Source organism: Mastigoproctus giganteus, chromosome 1 (assembly GCF_048544385.1).
Source record: "Mastigoproctus giganteus isolate SK-2022 chromosome 1, ASM4854438v1, whole genome shotgun sequence".
Lineage (NCBI taxonomy): Eukaryota > Metazoa > Arthropoda > Arachnida > Uropygi > Thelyphonidae > Mastigoproctus > Mastigoproctus giganteus.
Window position 1 is genome coordinate 134,824,243 of NC_143575.1, and position 12,275 is coordinate 134,836,517.

Here is a 12,275-nt window from a genome sequence, read left to right on the forward strand (position 1 = left end):
AAGCATCCTCCTGTTTGTTCATTGCCTTTTCTATTTAGTAGCATCAAGTTTAGGTGTCCTTTCTGTGTGTGGTCAGTCAGTAAGGATTTGTTGATAGGGGCACCATTCCCTTACTTAGGTTCCTTGCTGCTCTTTTCTTGCTCGTTTGGTGCGGATCTATGGTCTACTTTGTTAATCCCCTGCATTGTTGTGCAGCACAATCAGTGTCCTCCTTGAAAAAAAATCCTGCGCGAACTTACTGAACGCTTTGTATTATTTTCCGTGTCCAGTAAAAGGTGTTCCCGATTACGAGGAAAGTATGTAGTCTTGGTTAACAGGATGCTTCGGACATCCTCATATTATTAACATTCATACATTATGTGTTGCCATGTCTCTTACTCTCCCCAGCCACAATTTTGGTCGTCTAAAATTCTCATATTATTTAGCTTGACATTAATGGCACCATGGCTCATCAGTAGGTATGTAGTGTGTAATCCTGAGAACCAATGTGAGGTTCTGGGGTAGACTCTGTTGACTTCGGGTATGAATTTTCTTGTGATTTCTCCTTTACAGGAGTTGGACCATCTCTCTTGCCATGCCTGCAGCAGGTGCATCACCATCCGCGTTTTTTTCCTGTTTCCGATTATTCGCCGGATCGATTGTGTACCCTATGAAAGTCAATTGGATTCCTCTTGAGAGCATGTACATTAGCCAACAACGCACCACCTCTAGATCAAGGGAAGCACGCCTGCCAGAGGTCTGTAGGGCATGAGTGCTCACCATATAGTAGGCATGAGTTATAGTTATTAGAATATTTCTCTGGATGGTGTTACGAATTCCTTTTTGTTAACGGCTGTAACTGCCTTGGCTTCGGACCCGGGTCTTTTACATCCGGTGATGATACAACTGTGCGACCCACACAAACTGCTTCCATAGTGCTATTTGACAAGCAGCACCAGTAGTTTCCCACAACTTTGGGTTTGGATCACTTGTGAATCAAAACTGCATTCACTGTCTTTCTAGCACCGGGTAAAAAAGGATTGAGTTCGAATCCCGTCAATGATGTTAATAGATTTTAAGAGCTTTTTTCAGTTCGTGATTGAGTTGGTCGTTCTCAGGCGTTGTCAGCGAGGTTTTACCCAGCTTCCTCAGGAGCTGTAGTGGGTAGCACAGTTGGATTAATCACCATCCTATCCTTACCAGGTGGAAAATAATTGAGTTCGTGTCCCATCAATGACGCCAGGAACTTTTATTGCCATTTTTAACAATGTGGCTGAGTTAGTCGGTCTCAATGAGAATAGCATGGTGTTTTCTCCAGAAACTTCATGTGTTTCTTCCAACAAACAGCAAATCGATCACAGAACACATACGCAATTTACAGCCATATTACATACTGCACAATCCAGCCAAGCTGCTGACAAGCCAATCAACGCAAGTTGCTAGAATGGATAAAAAGGTGGTTGGGTGGGAGAAGACAAAGAGTGGTAATCAATGGGCGCTGCTCTTCATGGACTAATCTTATTGCTGGAGTTCCCCAGGGTTCATTGTTGGGCCCACTGTTGTTTAGTATATTTATCAATGATATTTATGAAAGTATATAAGGCTTAATGTCCAAGTTTGCAGTTGATACAAAGATTGGCAGGACTGTTAATGACAGTAATGGCAGTGTGCTACTGAAACAGGATCTAGATAATTTGGGCAGATGGGCTAAGAAGTGGCAACTGAAGTTTAACATTGACAAACGCAAAGTACTGCATATGGGTAGAAGTAACCCCAGAGTTATGTACCAAATGTGTTGTACTAGACTTTGGCTGGTAGAAAATGAAAAAGACCTGGCAGTAATTGTTCAGTCACATATGACGTTTTCTGAGCAGCGCAGACAGGCTGTCAGAGCGGGTCATGGGGAATTGTCAATGATACACAGGAATTTTGTTAGCAGGGAAAAGGAGGTGATTATCCCCTTGTATAAGGCAATGGTCAGGCCATGATTTGAGTATTGCTTACAAGTGTGGAGGCCTCATTTTAGGAAGGATGTAGAGTAGCTTTGGTGAGTACAGTGAAGGGCAACAAGATTGGTGAGGGGAACGAAGGGGTGGTGTTACCAAGAAAGACTGAAATTCTGCAAATTGCAGCATCTGGATACATGGCACCTGTGAGGTGATCTGATTGAGGCGTATAAAGCCTTGAATGCGTTGAGGAGGCACCATTGTGATGGAATTCTTCCTCTTAAGACAGAAGAGATGCTCGGAAATTTGCCTTTAGCCAGCAGGTTGTTGATTGCTGGATCAAACTTCCATCTGTTTTTGTGAAGTTGATAGCTTAAATAATTCAAGGAAGAACTGGACCAAGGTTTAGAGGGAATGGATGAGTGAAATGTTTTGTTTTTTTTTAGCTCTTGCTACATAAGCTTGCTTCCTTGCATCATATGCCTCTACTAATGCTCACCTTCTTAGAAACATGGGCAGAGGTGTTAGTTTTCGGGTGGCATAATATTACATTTTAAGTATGACCAACTGTCAGTCAAATGTTCCTTTCGATCACAAAAGCAATCAAAACTTATAATTAAATTCTCTTTCTTAGTGATTCGCTTCTGCTTCTTTCTCTCTCTCTCTCTCTCTCTCTCTCTCTCTCTCTCTCTCTCTCTCTCTCTCTCTCACACACACACACACACACACACACACACACACACACACACACACACACACACACACACACACACACACACACACACACACACACACACAGAGTAACTCAAATTTTTTTTTTCTGCTGGAGCAGCATAAGCCTCAGGCTTCCTTGCCCCGCATGTCTAATAATCATAATAACAATAGAAATCGAAGAAAGTGTACCGTACTACAAGTAGGAACCTTAGGCAGTAATAGTGACCCTAACCCACAAGCTGTACTGGGACCGCACCATAATAACGGATAGGACATTCCCGCACAATATACCGGACATAACCCTTGTGGACAAGATCACAAGAGTTATGTCCCTTGTGATCTAAAAGTACACGAACCTAAGACAGGAGATCAAAGAGATGTGGCATATGCAACAAGTAACGACCGTCCCGATCGTCGTGTCAACCACAGGTATGGTGCCAAATACCCTACATAACAGCCTAGCAGCAATAGGTCTCCCAGCGAAAACCTACAAGGAACTCCAGAAAGTCGCAATACTGAACACCTGTAGGATAGACGGAGAGTTCCTCGATCAACAGTAACACCAGACATAACAACAACCACCCTGTGTACTTGGTAGCCATACCCCGTCACCAGGTGAAACTCCCAATCAGGGAGAAATAATATAAGAGCAATAATAATAATATTTCAATATTAATCAATTTATTTAAATTTTTGAATTAAGTACAATACTAACTAAATGATAAAAATAATTGTTATTAAAATATTATTGTTATTGTTATTATTGATAACAATATTATTATTAATAACAATAATAAAATCAATATTATTGATTTTATTATCAAAATAAATTATAACAAAATCAATATTATTGATTTTATTATTATTTGTTGTAAACATATTCTCTTGATAAAATTGTATTATTAATAATAATAAAAAATAAAATTGTATTGTATTATTATTATTAGTATTGTATTGCGGATTGGACTGTATTACAGTAACCAAGGTAAAGAGAAACAAAGAACAGTTCTCTGTTCTCTTGGTAGAGCTAATAGCACGGATGTTAGAGTCAGGAAGCTATCTTACAAATTTACTCTCATTTCAGATAATTCCTATATATAAAAAGGTTTATAATTCCTATATATAAAAAATCCTGATGACTTGGAGATTTGGAGATAGGCACACAGTGAATATAATAAACAACTTGTTGGCTAGTCAGGCTCAGGCCCCATCTACAAATTAAAATTCCTAATAAGAAAATTCTTGATACTCAATGACACAGTGAATTAGAATTGATATGCAGATAAACTACTACCTCTGTTTACAGTGTGGAATGTACTATGTAGTGACTTCATAGTCTTTTCTGTAAGATAACTAATTTGTACAAAACTGTTGTAAAGGAAGAATTACAACTTGTCAAGAAATTTACTTTTCTTAACAAGTTCATTTATTGTAAACGAATTCTCTTGATAAATAAAATTGTATTGTATTGTATTGTATTATTATTATTATTAGTAGTAGTATTCAATGACACAATAGATTAGAATTGATATGCAGATAAACTACTACCTCTGTTTACAGTGTGGAATATACTATGTGTAGTGACTGCATAGTCTTTTCTGTAAGATAACTAATTTCTACAAAACTGTTGTAAAGGAAGAATTACAACTTGTTGTCAAGAAATTTACTTTTCTTAACAAGTTCATTTATTGTAAACGAATTATCTTGATAAATAAAATTTTATTGTATTGTATTGTATTATTATTATTATTATTATTATTATTATTATTATTGAAGTTAAATATAAAACTGAAGTTAAATCTATTCTTGAAAAATCTTGACACTATTTTTGAAGAATCGAATCTACAAAGGAATGTTCCACTTAATTTAAGGAATCCAAAACCAATTATTTTTCCACACCCTAGGGTACTAAATAGATTTGGAAACAGGCACACAATGAATATAATAAACAGCACGTTGGCTAGTGTTGATTTCAGGCTCAGGAGAAGCTATCCTATCTCCAAATTAAAATTCCTAATAAGAATCTTTTTGATACACAATGATACAATAGATTAATATAGATATGCAGAAAATTACTATCTCTGTTTGCAGTGTGGAATGTACTATGAGTAGGGACATCATTGACTTTTCTGTAAGAAAAAAAAATTTATGCAAAAAATGTAAATGAAGAATTACAACTTGTTGTCAAGAAATTTACTTTTCTTAACAAGTTCATTTATTGTAAGCAAATTCTCTTGATAAAATAAAATTGTATTGTATTGTAAAAAAATTGTATTGCATTGTATTATTATTATTATTGTTATTATTATTATTATTATTATTATTATTATTATTAAAGGAATGTATTACAACTTGTTGTCAAGAAATTTACTTTTCTTAACAAGTTCATTTATTGTAAGCAAATTCTCTTGATAAAATAAAATTGTATTGTATTGTAAAAAAATTGTATTGCATTGTATTATTATTATTATTGTTATTATTATTATTATTATTATTATTATTATTATTATTAAAGGAATGTATTACAACTTGTTGTCAAGAAATTTACTTTTCTTAACAAGTTCATTTATTGTAAGCAAATTCTCTTGATAAAATAAAATTGTATTGTATTGTAAAAAAATTGTATTGCATTGTATTATTATTATTATTGTTATTATTATTATTATTATTATTATTATTATTATTAAAGGAATGTATCACAACTTTAGGAATCCAAAAGCAGTTGTTTTGCCTCACCCTAGGGTACAAAATAGATTTGGAGACAGGCCCACAATGAACATAATAAATAACTTGTTGGCTAGTGTTGATTTCAGGCTCAGGAGAAGTTATTCTATATCCAAGTTAAAATTCCTAATAAGAAGATTTTTGATACTGAATGATACAGTAGATTAGACCTGATATGCAGATCAATTACTTTCTCTGTGTGCAGTGTGGTATGTACTATGTGTAATGACTTCATTGTCTTTTCTGTTAGTTAACAAATTTGTATGCAAAAACTGTTGTAAATTACAACTTGTTGTCAAGAAATTCACTTTTCTTAAAAAGTTCTTTTATTGTAAACAAATTCTCTTGATAAAATTGTATTGTATTGTATTATTATTATTATTATTTCTCCCTGATTGCGGGGTACCACCTCGTGACGGGTATTGCTACGAAGTACACAGGGTGGTTGCCGTTATGTCTGTTGTTACTGTTGTTGGATGAACTCTCTGACTATCCTATGAGTGTTCAGGATTGCGACTTTTTGGAGTTCCATGTAGGTGTTCGCTGGGAGACCTATTGCTGCTAGGCTGTTATGTAGGGTATTTGTCACCAAACCTGTGGTTGACACGACGATCGGGATGGTCGTTACTTGTTGCATATGCCACATCTCTTTGATCTATCTTAGGTTCATGTACTTCCTGATTTTTTTCCCCAAGGGTTTTCTGCAGATTGCCAGTGTTGGGTACCACTATGTAAATCGGATAGGTAGTCTTTCCCTTTTTGTCCACAAGGGTTATGTCCAGTCTGTTGTGCAGGATTGTCCTATCCGTTATTATGGCGTGGTCCCAGTACAGCTTGTCTGTTTGGGACTGTAGTACGGCCTGGGGTTCGTACTTGTATTAAGGTACACTTTCTTCGACCAACTGGTATTTCTTTGCAAGCTTATGATGTATTATCCTGGATACCTGGTCGTGCCTATGAGTATACTCAGTCTGGATGATCACCTTGCATCCCGCAGTGATGTGTTGGATCGTTTCTGAGGCCAGGTGGCATCCTTGACATGAGTCATTGGCCACTCCGGGCTGCTTGGTGATGTATTTTCTATAGTTCCTGGTGTTGATTACCTGGTCTTGGATGGCGAGCATGAATCCTTCAGTCTCTGGGAAAAGCGTCCAGCCCTGTGAGCCATGCATTGGAAGAAATTTTTATCTATGTGCTCTTGATGGAGATCATTGTAGCGTCTACCATGGAATGTCTTCTCTGCCCATCTTTCTAGCTTCGTTTTTACCTCCTGGTGGTGGGGGGGGTTCTCCTCGCTTAGGTTGGGTGGAGTATACCGCTTGTCTATCTTCCCCATGGCCTGGTGGAGTGCTGTTGTGTGTTTCTGGAAGTAATCCTTCATGTTAACTATCATTGTCTTCTGTTGCTCAATGAGGTCTATCAGGCCTCTTCCTCCTTCTTCCCGGGCAATTGTCAATCTCTGCACGGCCGATTTCGTGTGGTGTTTGCGGCTCTTGGTCATCAGTGTCCTTCTCTTTCTCATGATATTCTCCAGCTAGTCTATGACCCCGAACAAGTATGTTAGCACTGGTACTGCATAAGTGTTTATGGGTTTAATTGTGTTCCCTCCATTCAGCTTTGCTTTTAGTAGGCTTCTGAGTCTCTGATGGTTTTGGTCAGGCAGACCTTAATTTCCTTGTACTGTAACTTCTGAACCTGCATCATCCCCAAGTATTTGTAGGCCTCTCTCTCTCTCTCTGCTATGGCTTCGATCTCTTTACCACTCTGCAGCTGGTAGTTTCGGTTGACTAATTTTCCCTGGTGCAATCCGTGAATATTGCATTTGTCTAGTCCAAATTCCATCCTAATATCATTGCTGAATTCTTCGTTGATCTGGAGTTGTTGCTGAAAGTGCTTCTCGGGTCCCGCGTAGAGGTTGATGCCATCCATGATGTCATCCATGGTGGGTGAGGGTGTACAGGTTCTTATGTCTTTCTTTGAGGTTATATCCGTACTTGCTACTGTTAAGCATGGGAGTTGGCGGGTTAAGTGCTAGACAGAACCACAATGGGCTCAGGGCATCTCCCTGAAAGATTCTTCTCCTGATGGGGATTGGATAGTTGCGATGTTTTCGACCTTAATGGTGGTACTCCATTTAGACATCGTTTCTCCTAGGAAATTTGTCACTATTGGATTGACTTTGTAGATGTTCAGAGTCGAAGGCCATGTGGTAACCGATGTAGGCTGTGTACATGTTGCGGCGCTTCTGGTAGGCTTGCTCCATAACCGCGGCATCTATAGTTAATTGCGCCTTGCATCAATTGCTCAGCCGCTTGCATCATTTCTGCTGTTCGGCCATTATGTTCTGGCTCTCCAAGTGGTCTGATTAACTTCCTGGTTATGCAGCTGGTCAGAATCTTGTACATTGTTAAGAGGTAGGTGATTGGCCTATATTTCGCCGGGTTTCTTGTATCGTCTTTAGGCTTCAGATATGTGATTACTTGAGTGAGAAATTTCGGGTTTGTCTCTGGTTGACTTATCATTTGGGTGAACTGGGCTGGCATGTGCTTGTGGGTGCAAGTGAGCTTCTTGTACCAGTAGATCCCAGGAATAGATAACGTCCACATCTATTTTATTATTATTATTATAATTATAATAATAATAAAATAGATGTGGACGTTATCTATTCCTGGGGTTCGCCAGTTGTGGAGTTCTTGATCGTCTGTTTTACTTCTTCCCGAATCTCCCACCCTCTCATTTCTTGTACGTCCTTGGTTTTCCTTGCGTTCTAGTTCTATCCAGTTGGCTCAGCTGTTATATCTTACTTCCCTGCTCCATATGTTTCCCCAGAACTCCTCATTCGTCTTCTTCTTCTCGGGTGGCCCGTTCCCTTCTTTCCTGTTGTCTCCGAGATTCCATTAGAAGCCTCTTTGGTCGTCATCGAATATTCGGTTGTTTATTTTCCTCTGCGAGCTCTCTTTGTATCAGTGTAGTCTCTTGCTGAGTGCAAGGAGATTCTGCTTCAATGTGTCCAAGTACTCTCCTATTCTCTGATTTTTTGTCTCATGTTTGTTGTGGACACTTTCTCTCTTGAGTATGCTCTTCACTTTTCCAATCAATTTCTTACTGCTATTGCCCTGTTGGTACTGGGTCAATTGACCTATGTTGACTCTTAATTCTTTTATCTTCTGTTCAAGTCTTCTTTCCCAAGCAGGTGTTTCCTTCTGTTTTCGGTTTTTCTGCTGCGGGTCTCTCGCTTCTCTTCCATTAATCCTCGTGGCAGCTCCCACAGCACAATACACGGCTGTGTGGATGGCCTCCAGTGTTGCACCATTGCTGTCGAGGTAATGCACTATTACGTGCCGATTCAGGTGGTCTGTGACTCTCTATAAGGTTCTATTCGGCCTCTGCTTCGGAATCCCGTGAGCCTTTGTTGGGTCCAATCCTTCGAATTCTGTTAGGACCTTCTTCCACTCGTCCTCTGTTCTGGATATCATGACCTCATCTGTTTCCACTTCAGCTGCTGTGGGTTGTATTTCTTCCTGCTCTTCCTTCTCTGGTTCGGTGTTGGTATGTTCTTCCTCCTCTGGTTCCATATTCTTTATCCTTTGTAGTTGATCGCTAACGTCCTGCTTGATTTTTTCCAAGATTGCAGGAGCTATCAGATTCTTCGTGACGATAGTCTTTCTCTTGTCCGCTATTCGCTGTTCGGTAACCTGAATATCCGGGAATCGTTCCAGCCACTTGGAGATCGATATGACCTGTAAGTTGTCATGCTCTTCTTGCTCTTCCTCCTCTGGTTCGGTGGCGGTATGTTCTTCCTCTTCTGGTTCCGTATTCTCTATCCGTCGTAGTTGATCGCTCACGCCCTGCTTGATTTTTTCCAAGTTTGCAGGAGTTATCAGGTTCTTCGTAACGACGGTCTACCTCTTGTCCGCTATTCGCTGACCTGAATATCTGGGAATCGTTCCAGCCACCTGGAGACCGATATGACCTATAAGTTGTGACATCGGTCTTCAGCTTCGTTATTTCGTAGTATGCTTGCACGATGTACTTATTCATTTCGATGATCCACTTCATGCGTTGGCGTTTTCTCCCTTCCTGTGTGGTAACTGGCACAGTTGCGCAAGCAGCACTTCCAGTTGGTGGAGCTGGATGTTCTTGCCCTTCTCTTGTGGTAACCATACTGGGGACAGCGCCACTCGCTCCACTGTCTTCCTCGGGAGACCGTCTTTGATTTTTCGACCTGACCCTTTTGACTAAGGCCTGAACGCGAATGACTTTATCCTGCGTCACACTCGATGCAGTATGATTAATATTTCTCTGCGACATTATCCATCTAGGGAGGTGGACCTGTGCAGCTTCGCCTTATGCCTATTGGTAGTTCTCGAGAGTGACGCCACAATCTGCCTCAGCCGCCACTCTCTGCGCGGGTAGCACAGTGGTATCGTCACCGTCCTCCCCACATCGGGTGGAAAAGGCCTGGGTTCGAATCCCGTCGATGACGCGAGGAACTTTAATGGGCTTTTTTCACTCCGTGGCTGAGTTAGTTGGTCTCAAGCGTAGATAGCAAGGTTTTTCTCCATAGTAACAGGGGGTTTTTTCGTCCAGCAAAAAAGGCAAATCAACCATAGAACGTACAGACATAAATACGGGTTAATGTATTTAATTACGGGCAACCCTAAAATAATAATAATTTTTTTAAATCAGCCGCCACTCTGACCTTGGAGTAACTTTCACGATGTTTATTTATTTTATTAATTTTTATTACAATTAATTTATGTATTATTATAATTTATTACTATTAATTATACTGGCCCACAGCGTGATGGAGCCGCGTTCACTTCCGCTAAGGCGGTACTCGAACCCGGGTCCATCACACTGGTAGTCCAGTGTCGTAACCGCTGGACTACCAACGTAGGCGTGTATAGGTTGCGGTGCTTCTTGTAGGCTTGCTCCATAACTGCAGCAGCTATGGTTAATTGCTCCTTTCATCCTTTGCTCCTCCGCTTGCATCCTTTCTGCTGTTCGGCCATTATGTTCTGACTCTATAAGTGGTCTGATGTCTTCTTGGTTATGCAGCTGGTCGGGATCTAGTACATCGTTGGGAGGCAGGGGATTGGCCTGTATTTCGCCGGGTTTCTTGAATCTTCATCAGATATGTGACTGCTTCAGAGAGAAACTTCGAGATTGCCTTATCATTCGAGTCAACTGATCTGCTGGGTACTTTTGTGTGCATGTGTACTAGTAGTTGTGGATGTTATCAATTCCTGGGGTTCGCCAGTTGTGGGTGTTCCTGATAGACTGTTTTATTTCTTCTTCTCGAATCTCGCAGTCTCTCATCTCTTGTATGTCCTTGGTTTTCTTCCGAGCTACTTCTATCCAGGGTGTTCTGATGTTATGTCTTTCTTCACTGCTTCAGATATTTACCCAGAACTCCTCGATCGTCTTCTTCTAGGGTGTTCCGTTTCCTGCTATCTCAATGGGGAAACTTTCGCTCTTTGGTCCTCATTAAAGATTCGGTTGATTATTTTCCTCTGGGAGCTCTCTTTATATTGTGTAGTCTCTTGCTGAGTACGAGGAGGAGATTCTGCTTCAGTGTGTCCAAGTATTTTCCTATTCTCTCATTTCTGGGCTCATGTTTGGTGTGAACCCTGTCTCTCTTGAAGATGCTCTTCCCCTTTCCAATCAATTTCTTACTTCTATTACCTTGTTGGTACTGGGTAAACTGACCTACTTTGACTCTAAATTCACCTATCTTCTGCTGATTTCTCCTTCCCCAAGCTGGCAGTTCCTTCTGTTTTCGGTTCTTCTGCTGCTGGTGTCTCGTATCTTTTCAACTAATCCTAGTAGCTGCTATGGCAGCACAGCATTAGCATTAGTAGAGGCATATGATGCAAGAAAGCAAGCTTATGCAGCATCAGCCAATAAAAAAAACTAAAAAAAAAAAAAAAAAAAAACTCCCATTTCATCCCTCCGTTCTTTCGAAATACCGGTCCAGCTGAGCCTTAAATTTATTTTAGGCTATCAACTTCCACAACAAGGGAGGGAAGTCTGTTCCACCAACCAACCACCCGCTGGCTAAAGGCAAATTTCCGCACATTTATCCTACATCTTTCTTTCCTCAATTTCAATATATGCCCTCTCAGGTGATTATTCTGAGCAAGGGGAAGAATCCCACCGACATTGAGCATACTCAAACCATTCAAGGCTTTATACAACTTATCAGATCACGTTGCCGGTACCTTGTCTCCAGACACTGTAATTTGCAAAACTTAAGCCTTTCTTCGTAAGAGCAACCCTTTGTTCCATTCACTAATCTTGTAGCCCTTCCCTGCCCTCCAGCAGCTCTACATCCTTTTTGAAATGAGGCCTCCAGACCTGTATACAATATTCAAGGTGTGGCCTGACCATTGCCTTATACAAAGGAATAATCACTTCCTTATCCTTGCTTGAAAAATTCCTGTATATCATTAACAAGACACCATGAGTTACTCTCGCAGCCGGTCTGCACTGCTCAGAAAACTTAATATCTGCCTGCACAATTACCCCCAGGTCCTTTTCATTCTCTGCCACTGTCAATGTAGTACCACAGAGTTAATACGTTGCTCTGGGATTGCTGTTTCCCATATGTAGTACTTTACATTTGTCAATGTTAAACTTCATTTGCCACCTCTCAGCCCATCTGCTCAACCTCTCCAGATCCTGTTGCAGTAGTATAGCGTCAGTAGTGTCCCTAACAATCCTGCCGACCTTCATATAATCTGCAAATTTGGACATTAAGCCTAATTTTCCATCATCAATAGCATTAATAAATACAGAAAACAACAATGGACCCAACACTGTACCCTGAGGAACTCCACCAATAATATTAGTACACGATGAGCAGTGTTCATTGATTAGCACTCTCTGTCTTCTCCTCATCAACCATCC